This window comes from Lemur catta, chromosome 10, assembly GCF_020740605.2.
Source record: "Lemur catta isolate mLemCat1 chromosome 10, mLemCat1.pri, whole genome shotgun sequence".
NCBI classification, from domain to species: Eukaryota; Metazoa; Chordata; class Mammalia; order Primates; family Lemuridae; genus Lemur; species Lemur catta.
The window spans coordinates 5,025,584-5,047,862 of NC_059137.1; the positions used below are offsets into that span (position 1 = coordinate 5,025,584).

At 48.7% G+C, this 22,279-nt stretch overlaps 1 protein-coding gene across 1 annotated transcript in view; it reads right to left on the bottom strand.

The window, feature by feature from the left end:
- Window positions 1-10,873, bottom strand: part of PRRC2B (proline rich coiled-coil 2B) — an 83,912-nt gene extending 73,039 nt beyond the window's left edge. Inside the window, 1 exon segment of the mRNA XM_045563714.1 lies at window positions 10,815-10,873. The gene's annotated coding sequence lies outside the window, so the exon portion shown is untranslated.
- Window positions 10,874-22,279: the final 11,406 nt, after the last annotated feature.

The following is a 22,279-nucleotide window of genomic DNA, read 5'->3' on the forward strand; positions in this document are numbered from 1 at the left end:
CTGTTTTAAATGATCTCCAACAAAGCCCAAAGACTACACTTGGAACCCACATGCCATTTCTTCTCTAAGCCTTGTACACTGGAGGAAACCCAGGACAATTACCATCACCAGGCCACTGATCAGATCTGGCCAGGTCTGAAGGAACAAAGTAACACGGAGAACACAAAGTAAGGGCCAGGTGTTCCCCAGGGGTAGTCACAGGCCCGTCTGTGATTTCAGCAAGGCACAAAAGAGGAACATGTGCCCTCACTGCAAATATACTGCCTTTATTCATTTATTATTCATAATAATATAAAGACCTTACCCACTTCACACAACTCCCCTGCTCCTTAACCCACTGTCTCCTCCAAACTCCTAAAAAGCCAGACTGAACGGCCCCACTACCCTAACAAGCTCATATCACAGGGCACGTGGCCCATCCTCCCATCCCCTCAACCTCCCTATATGGATACCAAATCATAAAGCTTTGGGATCTTTGGAGAGCAGCACTTGTTAAGCAAACCTACTACTTGCCACTGCTGAATTTTATGGATACGATGTTATAATTTGTCCAGGTGTGCAAAGAATTGCAACGCCCCCCCCAACACACACACACACACACACACACACACACACACACACACACACACGCACACACACACGGGAAAGGGCTGAAGTGATAATGCTGGCAAATTTTGTATCAAATGTCCTTTACTTATCTTTTTTTTTTTTCAGACAGAGTCTCACTTTGTTGCCTGGGCTAGAGTGAGTGCCATGGCGTCAGCCTAGCTCACAGCAACCTCAAACTCCTGGGCTTAAGCGATCCTACTGCCTCAGCCTCCCGAGTAGCTGGGACTACAGGCATGTGCCACCATGCCCAGCTAATTTTTCCTACGTATTTTTAGTTGTCCAGCTAATTTCTTTCTATTTTGAGTAGAGACAGGGTCTCGCTCAGGCTGGTCTCGAACTCCTGACCTCGAGTGATCCACCCACCTTGGCCTCCCAGAGGGCTAGGATTACAGGCGTGAGCCACCTCAAGCCTGACCTACTTATCTTTACTTACACTAAGGCATACCTATAAACATCCACATCTCCCATCTTCTAATAGTCATTTCAGGTTTAGAGCTTATATGTATAATTAAAATATTCCCATTAGTTGAAGAAAATTCTTTTCAAGACAGCAGTCATCTCTTGATATTAAAAAGGAGTAACAGCAGGGAGGAAGGAATGGCTTTCATTTTCTATTTCGTGCACTTCTGGAGCGTTTAGATTTTTTTTGTAACTAGCCTGTATTGTAACTGTTATATCGTTTTTAAGGTCTCGGTAAACTGAGCAATATAGACTCAACACCTTACTTACACTGTTCCTGAGCTGACTGGATTCCCTGCTGCGAGCTAACTGCATCCCAGGAATTGCGTCACCAGCAATGCTACAGCAATGCTAGAGAGAGGTTCTACCCCACCTGGCAGACAAGAAAAGTGAGGCTCCAGAATAAGAGATTATGTGTTCAAGGTCCCAGGTAGGTAGGTGTTAAGCGGTGAAAAGGAACAGTCCTGCCTGCCGAGGCCAAGTCAGAGCTGTGGCTGGCCAAACTGCAGGTCCTCCCTTGCAGCTAGAACCCACGAACCGCCTTAACATGCTACCTTCATTCTTTCCAAGACATTTACCTACAACTCTCCCAGAACAGGACACACTTAGCATAAGGCAGCAGTCAGGGATCAAATGCCCTTGTGAGCTGGAAAAGATGTCACAGTGGTGTTTAACTTGGAGAGATGAACTAAACAGCAGAAAGAGCTCCAACGCACCTAGTCCACAGAGAAGCCCTCGCTGGTTAAGGTGTCTGAGCTCCTGGAGGTGAAGGCATGGGCTATTTGATTTGGGTCTACAATTTTTAGCATGTAGCACAGGGCTTAGCACACAATTAGAAGCCCCAACATATAGTAAACAAATCAGCCCCAAGTGTATAAGCCTCCCTACTCCAAACCCCCAGGCCCTGGTCGAGTGTTGACTCCGGGAACCATTAATAGCTACTGTTTATTGGAAGCCTGCTTGCCTTGTGCCAGGTACCTTATAAACACTTTGGCACATGGCCCTCTGAATCCCCCCCCCAATTCTATGAAGGCGTTACTACCACATTTTGCAGAGGAAGAGAATGGAGATTCAAAAAGACTAAATAACTGCCCCCAGGTCACCCAGCTTGTAAGTGGTAGAATATGCATTTGATGGCAGCTGACCCCAAAGCGGGGCTTCCAACATGGGGTGCTGCACTGTGCATCTAGCACCTGCCACAGTGAGCTATTCTCCATCAGGAGGAGCAGCAGGAGGGGCATGGCATTCCCAACTCTCCCAGTGAATTCTCCCTAGGTTCAAGCTAACAATAACCACCCATGGGGGCCAGAGTCGTGTGGTTCTAAACCATGTCTCCTCTGGGCACTCATCTTGCCAGAGCACAGCAAAAACTGTCCCCAGCCTAGCCTGATGAAACACCACCCAGGCATTTCCAGGTGCTTCATTTCTGCAGTCACTACATCCACTAGGTATGATCTCCTGGAAAAGCTGTTGGCAAGAGGCCAAGAGGTTGAGCAGGGAAGTAAGCAGATGTGCATAACAGCCGTATCAGAAGATGCAAAAGAGGATCAGCCTGCAAATAAATTCCACGTCAAATGATTAACAGCAACAAAACCACCAAGGGCTGCAAAATGTGAGCCTCAGAAATCTCCAAAGGGGCTACGTATGGAAACACTGCAAATGGAGGAGGTCTCTGAATGGCATACAGCAGGCTCTAGTGTGTAAGGGCTGGAAGAAAACACTGGCACCAGTACCACCATTTCAGTTGATGGGGAAAATCAACCTTAGACCTGGCTACCTGTGTGTCTCCATAGCCTGCTTCTAGTCCCTGTGCAGCCTGCAGCTGAGCACGATGCCCAGAGTGACGCCTCCATGGCCATTTCTGCAGTGGAGGCCCCAGTGACAGGAACTGTTTCTCTGATATGCTGCCTGTCTGAACTGATCAAAACAGAAGAGCCTACAGTGACCACAGAAAGCCTAAAACAGTGGCTGCTTTTGATTGGGAAACATGCACAACCAAAATGACCCCCAAAAGCTATTCATTTGGAAAAGCCCACAGTTCAGAAACACATGCTCACACATAGCATCGTATATAAATTGATAGAGTTTTTTGAAGAGGAGTTTAGCAGAATTCTTACCAAAATGCTACTCAACTGCAAGAGCCCACAAGGCAGAAACACATTCTCAAATACTATTACATACAAATTGCATGTTTTTGAAGAGAAATTTGGCATAGTTTTACCAAAATTGTGTAATATCCCAAAATTACACATAGCCTAAATGTCCACCAGTAGGAGACAGGTTAAATCAAGTATATCCACAAAATATTCTCTGGAGTTGCTAAAACAAATGACATAACCCATCTGTATGGTTGTTGTGGAGCACAGAGACGATTTGTCATGTGAAAAGGCAGCATGCTTTAAGAATACAGACGTGTATGGGCAATACGGAATTTTTTTTCCTGGTAGGAGTCACAGGAAACTTCTCACAGTGGTTTCCTTTCAGAGGGACTGAGGAAGAGCCTTTATACCTCTATAGACAGCTTAAATTTTCTAACTACCCTTTTTAAAAAGTCAACTGGGCCAGGCGCAGTGGCTCACCCCTGTAATCCTAGCACTCTGGGAGGCCGAGGCGGGTGGATCGCTCGAGGTCAGGAGTTCAAGACCAGCCTGAGCAAGAGCGAGACGCCGTCTCTACTAAAAATAGAAAGAAATTATCTGGCCAACTAAAATATATATAGAAAAAATTAGCCGGGCATGGTGGCGCATGCCTGTAGTCCCAACTACGGGGGAGGCTGAGGCAGTAGGATCGCTTAAGCCCAGGAGTTTGAGGTTGCTGTGAGCTAGGCTGACACCACGGCACTCACTCTAGCCTGGGCAACAAAGCGAGACTCTGTCTCAAAAAAAAAAGAAAAAAAAGTCAACTGGGAATACCTGGGCCATGGGATTATGAGCCATTTTTTCCTTCTTTATACACCTGTATATTTTAAAAAAACATAATATTATTTTTAAAAATTAAAAGAGTATGATAGATCTGTCTATATTAATATGAAAAAATGCTCATAATATTTTTTAAATGCAAGTTACAAGAAAGGATAGTATATTCCATCTTTGTTTTGTTTTTTTAAAAAAACCTAACTACATGAGGCCATATTTACCTGTGTTGAGAGTCTAGAAGGATAACACACCACATTGTAAACAGTGGTTACGGGAAGTTGAAGAGAAGAGAGCTTTCATTTCTCATCATACACTTGCTTTTTCTTTCCTTCTCGCAACAATTATGTATAGTTTTGTAATTAATTTTTAATTAAAAAAAAAAACAGAAAATTCCACATTATGCTTCAGGACAACACTCTGTCTCCCTAATGATTGCCAAACACTCAGTCCATTCAGCCCCACTGACAGGTCAGCCAGGCAGGAGTGACGGTGCCCCTCCCAGACAGGCCTGTGTTTTCTGTCCCTGCCTGGAACAGAGCTGTTCTTTAAGCTCTGAACTGTACGTAAACAACACCTGCCCAAAAAAGCTCTGGAAGACACAAAGAAACCATGGAAAGAGTGAAGATAACCTTTCTCCAGTAGGTCCTGCAGCGATCCACTGCACGGTTCTGTACAAAGGGATCATCCCAAAGCATGTTGGGAGAGTCAGCACGGGCTTTCCGGAGCCAGTCATTCTCTGCCCTCCTCTCAGCTGGCCACTGGCCATACTAGAGCACTTGCATAATGTCATATTCAAAAGGCTTCAGTGCTCTGGAAAGTAGGCTGACCCATGAGCTCTCTTCTGGGACCCATACATTTCTGATTTCAACATGGAAACACATTTTTAACATTCCAGGGCTCAGGATACGATTTCCAAGAGATGCTTATTGCAAGTCTGCTCCATTTTCCACAAGGCCTTCTCCGACCACCCCACACCCAGGCTGAGTAGGGCTGGGCTTAGTGGGCTCCTATGAGACCCTCTGACACAGCTCTGTGACTCACCTACACATGTCCATGGAGTGTCTTCTATGCTAGACACGTAGCACACAGGGGTGAACCAGAAGCAGTGGAATTCTGCTTCAGGGTACACTCACTCTACTGGGGGAAAGACCAATTCAATAAATGAAAACAAAACTGTATTTACAAATTGTCATCCATCGATGGATGAATGGATAAACAAAATGCGGTATATACATGTAATAGAATATTATTCACCCTTAAAAAGAAAGGAAATCCTGACGCACGCCACAGCATGAATGAACCTTGGAAACATTACACTAAGTGAAATAAGCCAGACACAAAACGACTAATACTGAATGATCTCACTTATATGAGGTACCCAGAACAGTCAAATTCACAGAGGTAGAAGGGGGAATGGTGGGTGCCAGGGGCTGGAGGCAGGGGCAATGGGGAGTTAGTGGCTAATGAGTGCAGAGCTTCAGTTTTGCAAGACGAAGAGAATTCTGCAGATGGAGGGTGGTGATAATCTCGCAACACTGTGAATGTACTTAATGCCACTGAACTGAACACTTAAAATGGTAAATTTTATGTTATGTATACTTTACTACATTAAAAAATTATTTTAAAAAACTACTTACAACTTGTGAAAAGTGCTAAAGAAAAAACAACAGTATGGAGCTGCGAAAGCACAGGCGGATGATGTCAAAGAGGTCGTAGAGGGGTTCCCGGGCCTCTTTAAGGAGGTGCTTGCCTTTTCCCCACTGGACCTCGGGCTCCTGAGGAATGCCAGTGGGCAGCCACACCTCTACGTCACCAGGACAAGAAGCGTTTAAGGCAAGAGACTTGTCCAGACTCAAACCGGTACATGAAGACCCCACACCCCACTCATCACAGGGCTTCACCAGGTCTGAGACACCAGAACCTAGTGGCTCCAGGATGGCGAGGAAGGTGACTAAAGCAGAACACTGATCCTGTGCAGGAGAGAACTGAAGAACCAGACTGTACACCCTCTGACCCCAGAAATCTCATTTATGGGAGAGAATCGGCCATGTGGACCAAGATTTACAAGACAGGATGCTCCCTAAAGTTGTTTATAAGAGGGAAAAATAGGTAACAACAACCTAAATGTCTAATATTAAGGTCTAAATAATTCATGGCATATCTATACTAGCAATTGTACAATTATAAAAAATGTTTTCAATAACTTAGAGAACACACTATAATATTAAGAGGAAAAAGCACACTATCAACTGTGTATACAGTTGATAGCATTGCTGCAAATTTTTTTTTTTTTTCTTTTCTGAGACAGAGTCTCACTCTGTTGCCAGGGCTGGAGTGCTGTGGCCTTAGTCCAGCTCACAGCAACCTCAAACTCCTGGGCTCAAGCAATCCTCCTGCCTCAGCCTCCCGGGTAGCTGGGACTACAGGTGCGCACCACCACGATCGGCTAATTTTTCTATTTTTAGTAGAGACAGGGTCTGGCTCTTGCTCAGGTTGGTCTAGAACTCCTGAGCTCAAGCGATTAGGGATTACAAGCTGAGCCACTGCCCCCGGCAACATTGTTGCAAATTTTGAAAACACAAACATAATATTAGAGGAAAGAAACACACCGGAATCTTTACTGTAGTTTTTTCTGGATGGTGAAGTTACAGGTGATTTATATTTTAATTTTGGTATTTACTCTTCAGTATTTTCAAATTTTTCTTCAGTGAAAATATTACTTTTATCAATGGATAAAAATGTATTCAAAGGGACTTGCACAATGCCTAGCAAATGATAGATGCTCAAGGAGTATCTCTGTTGCCTGACAGGTGAATTAAAAATGCAATCAATACTGATTCTGCAACACCTAAGAGGAAAAGGCTGCTGGTTTTCTTGGAAAGGAGGAAGAGGATATAAACTGGAGCTACAAAACAGGCTGCAGAGGTAAGAACGGAAGGAAGTAATGTAAGAGAATGTGAAAGACCGCCAGCAACTTGAGATACTTCATTTTGCCCACAGATACCTCCTGCTGCAGGCAGGCAGAGCTTTACAAACCAGTGTTGCTGCCAGCGTCTTACAGCTCAGAGGAAGGCTGCTTCTCAGGTCACACGGAAAACCAACAAGTACAGCTGAGAACAAAGCTAAGCAAGACTTCTGGCTCAAGTAACTAAGGCAAACCTCCCTCCCAGTGCAAAGAGATTTCCCACATGCCACCCACAGACATAAACAGTGATATCACCCATGGCAGGGCCCAGGGCTGCCAGCTCCCAGGTGAGTAGGCCCGGTCTAAATGGAAGCTTTTAAACCTAAAAGCCGGTCATGAGCAGTATTATTTCACCAGAAACCTCACCATCTCCTACCTTTCTCCCACCTCCCACACCACAGGCAACGCTTTTCTTTGTTCAAATGACAGTCCCAAGGTTCCTGAGGCTGTACAAGTCCAAGAAAGAATCTTAAAAAGAAACTGAGTTATGATTTGAAAAGAAGATAGTCTAGTTAGCACTGCCTTTCTACATGCAATTTATTTACAAACCAAAAATATGAGATTTAGAGCATGAAGCCCAACAGATGTCTGCTGGAAAATTTATTTTTCAGGGAGAAATGCGTTGTTTTAAAATCTAGTATAAATAGGCCCTATTTAATACCTGCCCACCCATGACAAGACATGTATGTTTGACAGTAGAGAAGCCTCATTATTGAATTTAGAAATATATGCCCTGGCCCATTTAGCCTATTCTAGTTTGAAATAGAAACCAACACAGAAATGATCAATCTTGAACGGTAGAATGAGACATATAACCAGCACACAGCCATTAGCAACATGAGTCAGTACTTTGTGCAAGGCAGAAAAAAAAAGCTTGAAAGTACAATGAAATAATCCTTTAGGAAAAAAAGAGAACTGAAATTCAAAAAGGGATGGGAGTGGTGAACAGGCCAACAAAAGGCTTAACAAAAATCCGTCAGCCAAGCCCAAGGCAACTAGTCCCAAGCAGGAACCAGTTCTGACTTGCCATTCCTGAAATTCCACTCTCCCCGAGGTTTCTGGCTCTTCATTCTCCAGGCTTTCTTTTTACGCATTTGTGCCCAGTGGAGACTGGGGAGGGCCCGGGGCACTGTAGGAGACATCAGGCCCCCCACAAAGGGCTTAGGCAAGGTCCCTGCAGTCAGCTTTAAAGGGCCGGTAGATAACCAAAATTCACAGGTAATCAAAAAGCTTGGTGGGAGGGGCAGCTCTTCTCCTTCCCTAGAACAGGCAGTGCAGGGCCAGACTGGGCCAGAGTGAAGTCGAACAGAAAGGACTGGCCAAGAGGCAGAATGAGAAGAAACACAAAGGATGACGTGACCCTGCTAAGACATCTCAGTCCCACAGCCAGGAGGCCTTGGGGGTGGGGGTGGGGGGGTAGGAGAGGTGTGAAGCACGAAAGTTTTTTTTTAAAAAAAATCCAAGATGGTTGTAGGAATATCAAAATGAACCAAAACACATTCCCCACATAAATGCAGAACCACTGTATGTCCAACCAGAGTGTCTCCAGGGCCTTTAACAAGTTAACAGGTTTGGCCAAGAGAGGACCTGGCTCTTGTTCTCCCCCTTTATGAGCCTCAGTCCTTCCATGGTCTCCAAACAGCAGACACCCAGGCCTGGCTGAGCTCCCTGGCTCTTCCAAGCCATTCTGGTGCTTCCAGACAGTCGGCTGATGGTCATGACAGTAAAACATTAACTGGCCATAGAATGTGGGGTGGAGGGGTCACAGCTCCATCAAACAGAACAGGAGAAAAGGGTCAAGAATTCAGAGAAAGGGACCAGAAAAATAGGTAACCAACAAAAACAACATACATTTCATCACCTTCCTACGGGGGGAAATACTTCACTACAAATCTTATGTGAGGCTCCCAAGAGCCCCAACAGATACCCAAGGCAAGCATAATTATTCCCATTTTACAGATGCAGGGGCTGAGACTACCCAACAAGGACCAAAACCCAGCTGGTCACGCTCCAAGAGACACACTTGCCTGAACAAGCAAAGGCTCCCAAATGATTATTTGCCAATCCCAAAGGAAAGTATTCTCCAAAGGCCAGACTCCTTGGGTCTCTGCTTGTCCTGAGTTATCTTACACCATTCTAGCCCTGCCTTAAAATGACCTGTTACCACACACCCCAGGTCTATTAAATTCCTGAGGGCTCCAAACACTCCTTCCCATCCATGTCTCCCCACAGAAGCCCAGCACTGAATAAGCACCCACTATTTTGTGCCTTCAATTCCTTCTTTTGTCTATGCCTTGGGCCAGCACCTGTGGCATCCACAGGCACAGCTCAGCTCTACGGGTGGCATGCACTACAAGTGGCTAACCTCTGTCCTAAGACTTGACAGCAGTTATACAAACAGCTGTACAAGGAACAACTATTGAGCACCAACTGTGTGCCACCCTTCTGCTAGGACGTGCCATCTTCCCAAACCTACCAGGTGGAGGGTGCAATGTCCCTATTCATGCCAATGAAGACTCAGAGAGACCCACAGTTGCACGGCTTAGCAAGATTTGCACCCCAAAGCCTGAGCCTCCTCAGTACCACCTTACACCACATTGCTGTGCACACACATGGCTAAATGGCTGCAGTTAGACTCCGAGAAACCCATGCTAAGACTCCAGACGGATGGTTACAAAAACCGAACTGGATAATGTATAAAGCCACATCAAATGCACACTAAACCTTAAAGAAAAAAAAAATCTTAGGGAAAGTTTTAACAGTCCTGTAAACCAAAGGCTTTTAAAGCTTTCTGCCAGGCAGCCATTTAGCAAATGACACACTCCAAAAGCCTCCCCAGCCCCCCTTCGCCCACTTCCTTCAAGCACACCACTGCCTTGAAAAACACCTCTTCTTGCCTAAAGGTGGGCTCCGACCTCCCACGATATTTAGAAAGAACAGAAAAAAAAATAAGAATAAACCACCTTCTAATTTTATGAAGGCAAATCTAGTCTAGAGAGGCCCAAATTTCAACAGTACTGTATTCCTTACTTAGAAGGGAGGGGGGAACAGAAAAGGAGGAAAAAAAAGAACCATCTGGCAGGCCCCGAGTAGCGACATCCTGTTTATTATTAAACATTTTTAGCAATAGAGCATTAAGTGTTTTGAAAAGAACCCTGTTGTTCCCGCATTCGAGCCGAGCCTGCCAGGGCGGCCATTCACCTCCCCTTCCCCGCACGCAGGCCAGCAGCCCGACCACCGGCTTGGCCCGCGGGGCCCGGGTCCGCCGGACCGCGGGACCCACCTCGGGGGGGGGGGGGGCGTTTTTAAAAGTAAGCAGGATGGCGCTGGGGAGAGCCGGGCACCGTCCCCCGTATCCGGAGACCACGGGAGCGCGCTGGGCCGCCGGAATGCGGGCGCGGAAAGGCCACTCCGGGGGACCCTCCGCCCCACCAGTCTCCCTGGGCCGCGGCCGAGCCCCGGCCCCGCCCCGGCGCGCACCCCCGCTCCGCCGGCGCCCAGGCCCGGCCGCGGCCCGTGGGGGCGGCCTCGGGCCGGCGGGAGGCGCGCGGCCCCCGGACCCCGCCCGCCCGAGCCCGAGGCCGCGCGGCGCCGCCACAACAATGGCGAGCGCGCCCGGGCCGCCCGCCGCCCCCAGCCGCCCCGCCAGGCCGCCGCCCCACAGCCCGCCGGCGGGGAGGCGGCGGCGCCCGGCCCGGCCGCGCTCGCGGACAAAGGCCGGCCGGGCCCCGGGGCTCGCGCTGTCAGTCAGCGGCCGCGGGAGACAAAGCCCGGCCGGGCCGCGCCACCTCGGCGCCTCCATCTTAGCGCCGCAGCCACCCCGCCGCCCCCGGCCCGGCCCGCGCGCCCCGCGCCCCGCGGCCCACCTGGTCTGGTTCCGCGGGCGCGACTGGGCCGGGCGATGGCGGTCGGGCGGCGGTCGGGCGCGGAGGCGGCGGGATGGCGGTGGATTGCGCGGCGGCGGCGCGGGCTGCTCGCTCGCTCGCTCGCTCCCTCCCTCCCGGGCTCGCTGCTCGCTCGAGCCTCCGAGCCTGTGTCTCGCCGCTCGCCTCCTTCTCGCGCTCGGCTCCCCGCCCCCCGCCTGCCGCCGCCCCCGCCTCCTCGGCCTCCTCCTCCCGCCGCCGCCGCCGCCCGCAGCCTGGGCCACGCAGCGCCCCCTGTCGCGCCTCCCGGGAGCGGCGGCCGCGGGCACCGGCGGGGCCGAGCGGGCAGGGGAAGGGGCGCGGGAGACGGGGTCTGGCGGGGGGAGGGGGCTCGGGGGAGGGGCCCGGGGAGGGGCAGGCCCCCGGAGGAGGGCGGGGGAGAGAAGGGGCCGGGAGCCTGGAGGAGGGGGCCGAGCGGGGCGGGAGGCCCAGGGAGGGGCGGGAGAAGCAGCTGCAGGCAGGGGGGCAGCGGGGCCGGGCCGGGGCGGGCGAGGCCGGAGGGAGGGAGGGGAGAGAGCCCGGATCTCCGCCTTCTCCCCCTTCCCAACCGCGGTGCCTCCTGACAGCCTGTGAGCCGGATTTTGTTAAAGTGTGTATGTGCTGCACGCACGGAAAGGAAGCAGAAATAATACATTGTTCAATTCTAAAGCAAGGTTGTTGCACAATGTGGATACTTAATGCCATTTTTATAAAATGAAAAATAATAAACCAATCCTCTGGAGTGTTTGTTGCGTATTTGCGTGAATGCAAAACAAAAGCTCTGGGAGCATGCCCTCCCCTCTCAGTTACCTGTGTGGTCTGAGGTTGGGAGAGCTGAGGAGGGTTCTTACTTTTTATTCTAGACACCTTGGCAATTAGAAAAGCAATTTCAAAAAGGAAAGACAAAAAAGAAAGGAGCTGGGGCCTGGCATCCAAATCATCCCACTCCCCTGTTCCAGCCACTTGTGCTTACATACTGAACACCAGCTGCCAGCCTTCCCGCTCCTGAAGGACTTGGCTTGGTATGTCTCATTTAATTCCAGCCCTGGGGCAGGTATTATTGTTCCAATTCACAGCTGAGAAAAAGGAGGATCTGAGAGGTTACCTACCTTGCCCAAGGCCACACAGCTAGCTAGACCCAGAAGGAAAATTAACCTACTTGAGCCTAACTCCAGAACTTCAGAACCCAGGCTGGTGAGATTTGGTACAGGGGTAGTGGAATTCTGGGTAATTTTAGAGACTTCTTTATATTTCTCTCAATTTTCCTACATTTTGTCCATGGTCTTTTTTTTTTTGCAACAGGGTCTTGCTCTGTCACCCAGGCTGGAGTGCAGTGGCATCATGACACCTCACTGCAACCGCAAACTCTGGGCTCAGGCAGTCTTCCTGCTTCAGCCTGCCAAGTAGCTGGGACTACAAGTGTATGCCACCATGCCCAGCTAATTTTTATATATATATATATATATATATTTTTTTTTTTTTTTTTTTGGTAGAGACTGGAGTCTCAATATGTTGCTCAGGCAACCTTGAACTCCTGGCCTCAGGTGATCCTCCCATCTCAGCCCAGGGTCATTTTCAACATTATCCTCTGTTTATAATAATCAAGCTGGGTGTGGTGGCTCAGGCCTATAATTCCAGCAATTTGGGAGGGGAGGGTGGGCAGATCACTTGCGGTCAGGAATTTCAGACCAGCCTGAGCAACATAGCAAGACCCCATCTCTACAAAAAATAAAAAAAGTTAGCCAGGCATGGTGGCGAGCCTGTAGTCCTAGCTACTCAGGAGGCTGAGGCAAGAGGATCGCTTGAGCCCAGGAGTTCCAGGTTACAGTGAGCTATGATTGGGCCACTGCATACCAGTCTGGGCAACAGAGCAAGACCCTGTCTCTTAAAAAAAAAAAAAATCCAACTTGCACTGTCTTCCTGCCAATATCGTCATCCTTTAACTATCTCCACAAAACAGGGAGGATGTAATCCTAACCTTCATTCTCCATCTTGTCCCTTGACTTTAAAACCATCTTCAGGAAGGCTATCAAACCTGTCCCATTCTTACCACACAGCAGCTAACAAATGTGGTAGGAGGAGGCTGAGCAGAAACAGTGTGGTTTATTGGATACTCACTATGGGCCAGCCACTGTGCTAAACATCATCTGTAAAGTCACTCATGTACTCCTCACAACATACCCACAGTATGGATATCACCATGATTACCATCTGACAGAGAAGAAAAGCAGACTTTGTATAGACAGCATAATGCTCCCCACAAAGATGTCCAAGTCCTAATCCCACGGCAAAAGGACTTTGCAGCTGTGATTAAATTAAGGATTTTAGCTGAGATTATCCTAGATTATCTGGGTGGGCCCAATGGAATCACTAAGGCCCTTATGAGAGGGAGACAGGAGGGTAAGGGTCAGAGAAGATATGATTCATGAATTTGAAGCAGAAGTCTTTTTTTTTTTTTTTTTCCAGAGAGACATGGTCTTGCTCTGTCGCCCAGGCTGGAGTGCAGTAGTGTGACCATAGTTCATTGCAGCCTCAAACTCCTAGGTTCAAGCTATCCTCCCACCTCAGCCTCCCAGGAGTCCCTGGGATTACAGGTGTGAGCCACCACGCCCAGCAGAGGTCATCATTTTGATTGGCAAGGGAATGATGCAGGACCTCCAGCCAAGAAATGCAGTCAGGCTCTGGAATCTGCAAATGGCAAGGAATGGATTCTCTTCTAAGGCCTCCAGAAGAAGATGAGCCTGCTGGCCCATTAGCCCTTCTGACCTCCAGAATGGTAAGATAATAAAGCTACAGTAAACAACAACATTTGTGGTCATTTGTTACAGCAGCAAGAGGAAACTAGTGCAACCTTGGAGACTTGCTGGATGCAGTGCAGCCAGCTAAGTGTTAAATGGGCTAGGATCTTGGGAGGGTGGGGAGAGACCTGGCTTCAAACCCAGCTCAGCCACTTCCTCCCTCTGTCACCACCCTGTAAAGTGGTCAGCCCAGAGGGGAGCCCTGGGAATCAAAGTTCATCCACTCATTCATTGAGCATCTGCTCTTTTGCGCTGATGATGCGGGGCTCTGGGGGCCACAGTGTTGAACCAGGCAGACAAGGTCTACTACAGTCAATAAAACACAAACACCTATTCCAAGGTTTTAGTTCTGGTTCAGCCTCCAATCAGCAGAGGCAGCTTTTTGGTGCCTCAAAATTGCCACCTGTGAAAATTGTGCAGCATTAACTATGGTCTCCCTCCAGTTGGGTTCCTCCAGCAGAGAAGGGAGCTTGGCACAAAGTAGATACTCACTACGTGATGACGAAAAGCGGCCGCCTGGCAGACTGGGGCTAGGAACACGGCTCCTGGCCACCAGCCACATGGCTACCAAAACCAGCCACATAAGCACACTTGGTAAAGCCTCCAGCCCCAGCTGGCCTGAGTATGGGGTGGCCAGCCTTCCTTCCACTGTCACCATGTGGCAACAAAGCAGCCAACGTCTGGTGTTCCCAACACCTTCACTTAAGGTCAAGAAAATAGAGCAGGGGCCGGGCACGGTGGCTCACACCTGTAGTCCTAGCACTCTGGGAGGCTGAGGCAGGCAGATCGTTTGAACTCAGGAGTTCAAAACCAGCCTGAGCAAGAGCGAGACCCCATCTCTACTAAAAATAGAAAGAAATTATATGGATAACTAAAAGTATATATAGAAAAAATTAGCTGGGCATGGTGGCGCATGCCTGTAGTCCCAGCTACTCGGGAGGCTAAGGCAGGAAGACTGCTTGAGCCCAGGAGTTTGAGGTTGCTGTGAGCTAGGCTGACACCACAGCACTCTAGGCTGGGCAACAGAGTGAGACTCTGTCTCAAAAAAAAAAAAAAAAGAAAGAAAAGAAAGAAAGAAAGAAAGAAAGAATGAATGAATAGAGCAGGAAATGGTTAAATGACTTGCATAAGGTCACAGATTCTAGCTAAAATTCCAGCATCCTATGGCATCCAATGACAATATAATGTGAATCTCCCAGGTCATTAAAATGTTATAGTGGCCACATTAAAAAAGTAAGACAAGGTGAAATTAATTTTAATAATATATTTTATGTAATCCACTATATCCAAAATATTATCATTTCAACATGTAATCAATACTTTAAAGTGTAAATGAGATCATTTGCATTCTTTCTGGGCACATGAAGTTGTCAAGTCCTGTGTGTAGTTTACATTTTACAGTACATCTCATTGAGGACTGGGCACGTGTCAGCCCCCCGGGAGCAGCACGTGGCCAGCGTCTACTGCGTTGAACAGTGCAGAGCTTCATCTTTTCCACTGTGTCTCATAGCCTTCACCAAAGTGTGGGGGTTGGGGGGATGATAGTGCCATGAGAGGCAGAATGGCCATGTCCGCCTTATTTGATGCTAATCCCCTCAGGGCTTAAGTCTGGCACAAGGGAGACATTGGTCTAAGACTCAGGAGGACAAGCATTTGTCCATGTGTTTCCCTGCACTAACCTTAGCATCAAGCACGGTGCCTGGTAAATAGTAGGTGCTCAATAAATATTGGTTGGTTTGCTGAATGGAGGAATAATGAATGTCTGGCCCTTGACCTCACTGGCTGGGACATAGGGGACCCTGGAACTCACTAATAATCAGAGGTTACCCTTTTCCATCATCTTACAACAGAGGACATAAGAGTATGAGACACCTGGAAGACCTTGCATGCTCTGGGAAGACAGATGGGGAAATGTTAAGGTAACAGGGAAAGAAGTCAAATCAACAGGTGCTCTGCTCATACGGCAGATCTGGAAGGGGTGTGATGCCCTTTAGGGACAGTGTGGGCTGCTGGGTCCCTGGGAGTTAAGTAGAAGCGGATGCTTCACTTGCCCTGAAAAACCCACGGGTTGGGCTGCATCCAAACCATGCCCCAGGGTCAGGAAATCCTTTTCTTTCTGGGCTTCTCTCTGGGATGACAACAGTGAGAATGACAGCTTCTGTTTACTGGGCACCGCTCCTGGGGCAGGCATGCTGCTAAGCACTTTGTAAGAGACGGCTTAATACTTGTGAGAGAATTATCATTGTTCCCACTTTATGGATAAGGAAATTGAGGTTGGAAGCTAAGGGACCTTAGGCAAGGTCACTATTGACATGGGTGGTCCAGCCGTGGTGGGAACCCAGCGGTGCCAGTCTGGGGAGTCCGAGCCTTTCCCAGGGCAGGGCAGGCCCGACGTGCTGGGCTGGCCGTTGGGGCGGTTGTCTGTGGTCCAAGGCTGTCAGCCAGGGCCAGCTCCTGGGATTTCCCAGGAAGTCTGGGGGACCTTGAAGGAGACGTTTTTATTAATACATAATCAAAGTTACTGTAAAGGAAACAGCAACTGGAACCAGAGCTGGAATAGTAAATAAAGTATGGAATACACAGACCCAGCGGAGCAAAGCTGGGGAGAGTGGGCATGAAGCAGTGAGCGAGTGTGGGTCTGTGTTTTGTTGTGTTGTGATACCTTATCCCGACCAGGAGGAGGAAGACACAAATAAAAATAAATAAATATATATTAGGGTACTTGCAGCTCTGCTATGGGCAGAGAAATCTCTTCAGACCCCCCCAACTGAGTCAGAGGGGAAATTTCAACGACCTCTCGCGGCCCAGTAGAAATTTTATGTATATATAATTTTGTATTTTCCAAATTATGATCACTGTCTTTTGTTACATTGAAATGTAATATGTTCATATAATGCTTATAAGTAGACTTCTTTACCCGTGATTTTTCTTTTTAAAACTATACTGTGGCTAGATATGGACTCCTTTGCAATAATGAAATACAAAAAACCCTGCCATTGCTCCGATTCAGGTCTTTTTTTTTTTTTTCAAGTCATCTAGAAAATTACCTCCTTTTACGCTCTCTCCTCTTCCTCTTCCCTCTGCTCTGGTTCCTTCTTCCCCAGCCCCACTGCTGTGACAGCCCAGGACAACCCCCTGGGTTCCCGGCTCTGCATCACTGACCTCCAGCCCCCTCCGTCACAGTCCCAGCCTTGCTGGTGGTCGTCACTGCCTTCATTTCTATGTAGACCCGCGTCCCCGGGAAGACTAGGGGCTGCTCCAGACAGAGCCACTGAGTTACTGGCGTTTGTAATTTCCCTGCCCCTCGCTCACAATCTACGGCACATAGCAGGTGCCTAACGAGAGGCTGTTAAATAAGCGAAGGAAAAAACGAAGGGAGAGGGAAACTTGAGACTCCAGAAGGAATGTGACCGTGCGCAGCCCCCGCCTCACAAGGGAAGCCGGGAGAGCTCCTTGAAACACCCCACTGCCGGGGTGGATGTCGTCGGGCTTCTTTCTCCTTCATAAATCAGGGTTACCATTTATTGAGCACTTTTAGGAGAGAAAACTAAAAAACACAGACGGGTTTAGTGACTTGTCCATGTCACACAGGGAGGTGGTGACAGCTGGAAAGGAAAGAAGGGCTGGGAGAGAGAAGGCACGCTTGCCGAGGACCTCGCGTGCTGTGTGCTGACACCCACCTTCCGTGTGTGCGGCCTCCTCCTCATGATTCTGTGACCCCGTTTTACAGATTAGTAAACTAAGCCTTCAGGACCTTCACGCACCACCACCTGGCTTTCAAATGCTGTGTTGCGCCGCTGTGGTTAGGAGAGCATTTCTGGTCATCCAGACCCCAGAAAGTTCTGGCAAATCACCGTCCCGCTGTGAGGGAGGGAAGTGGAGGACCACACGAGGCTGTGAACACGAGCATGGTGCCAACCGACAAAGCACTGGCCCAGGCACACAGCCTAGAGGGCGGCGCCAGAGGCCGCTCACATGGACCCCGTCTGGCTTCAAGGCCAAGCCTCCCTCCAGCCACGGAGTGGCGTCGTCCACAACCAGCCATGCATCCCATCCCGTGTGCTGGCTCCACAGCGAACACAGGCCCAGCCAGCTCACCTCGGGCTCCTCAGAGGGGCCTGTCCCAGCTAAACCTGGAGTCCAGCACTGGGTCTGTGCCCTTCCCCCTCTGCGTGCCTCCAACATGTTGCCATGGTTAAGAATTCAGGATTTGGAGTCAGAAAGACCTGAGTTGAATCGTGTCTCTGTCCTCATTTGCTGAGGGTCTTTAGAGGAATGGCTGTAACTCTCTGAGCCTCTGACAGCAGGGGAGGAGGGCTGCTGTGGGAAGGGTTAGCACGGCTGGTGCCTAGTAGGCATTCCCCACGTGTTTCTTATTCCTGTTATTCCTTCTCACCCTCAGACACCTCAGACAGAGCTTCCCGTCAGTCAGCAACAGCTGAGTAACAAACATCCCCCAAACTTAGGGCCTTAAAACATCACCATGCTATTTCTCATGATTTAGTAGGCTATTGGGTGGGTCTTCAGTTCCCCCTGGTGTTGACTGGTGTCACTCATGCAGCTGCCATCAGCCCTCCACATGGTGTCTCATCCCCCAGGACTCTCCGCATGGCCCCTCCCTCCAGGCAATAGTCTGGGCTTCCTCATAGCATGGCTGCTGGGCTCCAGGGGGGTGAGAGTGGAGGCTGACATGCCTCATGGGATGTCGCTTCTACTGCATTCTGCTGGTCAGAGTCAGTCACAGGATGAGCTCAGACTCAAGGGGAGGGGCCATAAGCCCTTCCGCACCTTGGCAGAAGGAGCTTTGTCTTGCACAAGGAGGGGAAGATCGGTTGGCAGATCATTTGCAGATAATCTCCCCGGACCCATGTTCTCAGCATGTCTTGCTTCCCTACCCTGTGCCTCGCCAAAGCCTCTGCTCACTGTGTCTAATGAGAGACTCCATCTGACTGCAAGAAACGTCTACCAGATCTATTGTGGCAAAGCCCATCGGAGTGCCAAGAAATTGCAGGATGAGGAAGAAAAGATCCCTACCCTCCAGAAACTCCCAAATTAAGTGGCATTAAAAACAAAACAAGATGGGTGTGGTGGCTCACACATGTAATCCTAGTACTTTGGAAGCCAAGGTGGGAGGGTCACTGGAGGCCAGGAGACCAGTCTGGGCAACCTAGTGAGACTCCGTCTCTAAAACAGAAACAGTAACAATAAAAACTGACTTACTGAGTCTCACTACTGCCAGGCCCGGGCTGGGATGGGGTCCTGGGACCTGCAGTAGTGCTTCTTCCCGCCCGAGAACTGTGGGAGGATAAAGCTAACTTGCAATACAATCCGACCCAGGAATGTGAGGCCTCCGACTCATGCAGTCCCGATATGTTCCAGGATTCCTGGTCCAGCCTCTTTCATACTCTCTGATTCTCTGCACCTGTTTTCCACGGAGTACTTGTACTAACAAGAGACAGCGTGAGTCCCGATTTTCAGCTCAGAAAATGTGGTCATCTTAACTCCAGGGGAAAAATGAATAATATTCCAGGAGGAAATGGATTCCAGCTGGGGAGACTGAGGGAGCCTTCTTGGTGCAGGTGTTTTTGAGGCCAGGCTTTGAAGAACATTCCAGATGGAAGGACCAGTGTGAACAAAGGCCTGGGAGTGGGAGAGTCTGGGCACTGGGAGGGGACCACAGGCTGGCCTGTGGCCATTGGAAATGTGGCCCCATCCGAGGGAATGTGCATTCCAGTCGGGGTAGGAGTCTGGAGCCACAAATACAACATTTGCTCTGAACCAGCAGTGGGGAGCCCTGCACAGACCTTGGCACACACAGCAGGGAGGAGATCTGGGTCCCCAACTGACACACACAGGCTGAAAGCAAAGAGCGAAGTCTCCTCTGAGGCACTTAACAACACGGTGGCAGGGCAGGGAGCCCTGACACCTTCTCTTCAAACCACACCCAGTTCTTAGAACTTTCCCTCAGTTTCCCACCAGACGCTGGGGGGAGGGGAGATAAGGAAGCAAGAGCAGGGAATGGGGAATAAAAAAGAATGAGGGTAAGATTTAAAACTTGGGAACTTTGAGAAAAAGCAGTGAAAAATTATTGAGGGGTTGGGTTTAAGGAAGCAAAGGAAAGGAAAGAAGAGGCAGTTTTTGGCCAGGTGCAGTGGCTCACACCCATAATCCTAGCACTCTGGGAGGCTGAAGTAGGAGGATTGCTTGAGGCCAGGAGTTTGAGATCAGCCTGGGCAGCATAGCGAGACCCTGTCTCTGCAAAAACTAGAAACATTAGCTGGGCATGATGGTGCACCAGTAGTTCCAGCTATTCAGGAAACTGAGGCAGGAGGATCACTTGAGCCCATGAGCTTGAGGTTGCAGTGAGCTATGATGATGCCACTGTACTCTAGTTTGGGTGTCTCAAAAAAAACAATAATAATAAATAAAGGCAGCTGTCTAAGGAGGCTCCCCAAAGAAGGCATTCTTATCGCAAAAGGATAAAGATGGCAAGTACCAGGAAGGCATTCTGCCTGCTCCCTTCCTGTGTCCATGGCAGAATTCCTGAATCACAGTCCTCCTTCCTGCTGAGCCATTTCAGAGTTTTCCTCAACACAGAACCCTAGGAAGCCCCACCAACTGGTGGAGCTGACATGCGATGAGGAGGGCGTTGGGTAAAGGTGGGATGAACAAGGGTCACTGGCAAGAGAATTTAGTAATCAAGTTTTGCCCTCTGTGACCAGTATGTCAGAAGCATAGGCCGTGGCGAAATAGCAGATCTCAAAACCTAACTTGATATCAAGATACTGAGATGACAATCTACAGAATGGGAGAAAATAACTGTTCACCATACATATGTACAAGGATCTGTATCCAGAAAATGTAAAGAGCTCTTACAACTCAACAACAAAAAGGCAAACAAGCCAGTGAAAAAATGGACAAAGGACTTGAACAGATATTTGTCCACAGAAGATTTACAAATGGACAACAAGCACATGAAAAGATGCCCACCATCACTGGCCATCAGGGAAACACATATCAAAACCATAATGAGATACAACTTCATACCCACTAGGATGGCCATAATCAAAAAAATGGAAAATATCACATGTTGGTAAGGATATGGAGATACTGGAACACATACATTGCTGGTGGGAATGTAAAATGGTAGGTGCAGCTGCTGTGGAAAATAGTTTCATGGTTTCTCGAAAAATTAAATATAGAATTATCATATAACCAGCAATTCTACTCCTATACATATGTCTCAAAGCATCGAAAACATGTTCAAACAAAAACTTATACACATGAAGTTCACAGCAACATTATTCACAATAACCAAAAGATGGAAATAACCCAAAATGTCCATCACCTGATGAATGGGTAAACAAAATGCGGTGTAGCCATACTGAGATATTACTCCACTATAAAATGAATGAAGTACCAGCCAGGGATGGTGGCACATGCCTGCAGTCCCAGCTACTTGGGAGGCTGAGGCAGGAGGATGGTTTGAGCCCAGGTATGAGCTGTGATGACGCCACTGCATTCCAGCCTGGCCAACAGAGCGAGACTCTGTCTCAAGAAACAAAACAAAAAGTAATGAAGTGCTGACTACAACATGGATGAACCTTAAAAACATTATGCTAAGGGAAAGCAGCCCGACACAAGAGGCCACGCATTGAAACACTGTAAGATTCCATTTATGCGAAATGTCCAGAATGGGCAAATCCACAGAGACAGAAAACAGACTGGTGATTGCCGTGGGCTGAGAGAAGGCGGACGGCGAGTGCTTAATGGGCATGGGGTTTACTCTGGGGATGATGACACAATTCTGAAACCAGACAGAGGTGATGGCTCCACACATTGTGAATGTACTCAGTGTCACTGAATTGCATACTTTAAAGGTTAAAAAGGTAAATTTTACGTTATGTGTATTTTACCACACGCAATTAAAAATACTCTATTTTGAAATGGCAATTTTGCTGGGATCTTGGTCATTTGTGTTACAAATTTGTAAATACATTTGTTTACACATTTAGATTTCCAAACTTCCAGGTGATAGTCTAAGGGGAGATGGTGGACGTCGGGCCAGGGACCTTCCCCATGTGGCATCCCAGGAGCCGCCTTGGAAAAGAACCCCACATTTTGGCAACAGCGGGGGTTTAGTTATCTGTTAATATAGATGAGTCTGGCAGGTCAGGAGGCAGTGCAGGGGGAGGCAGATCTTGAAGTGAACAAGAACTCCTGGGAGAAAATTCACTCTGAAGGAAGGACAGGAAGCAGCAGCTGCCAGGTCTGAAGGGAGGTGGCTTTGGACAGTCCAGTGGCAGTTACAGACTGTGGAATGGGGGTTCACACAAGCTCTTGCACTGGCCTGATGTGAGGGTTAGACGACATTATTATTCACAAAAGACTCCAAATGGTTTCTGGCACATAGTGAGCACTCTAAATCAGCAGTTCTAAAATTTTTTGGTATTAGAACCCCTTCTCACTCTCTTTTTCTTCTTCTTCTTCTTTTTTTTTTTTTAAGAGACAGAGTCTTACTCTGTTGCCCAGGCTGGAGTGCAGTGGTTTGGTCATTGTTCACTGCAACCTCAAACTCCTGGGCTCAAGCGATTCTCCTGCCTCAGCCTCCCGAGTAGCTGGGACTACAGG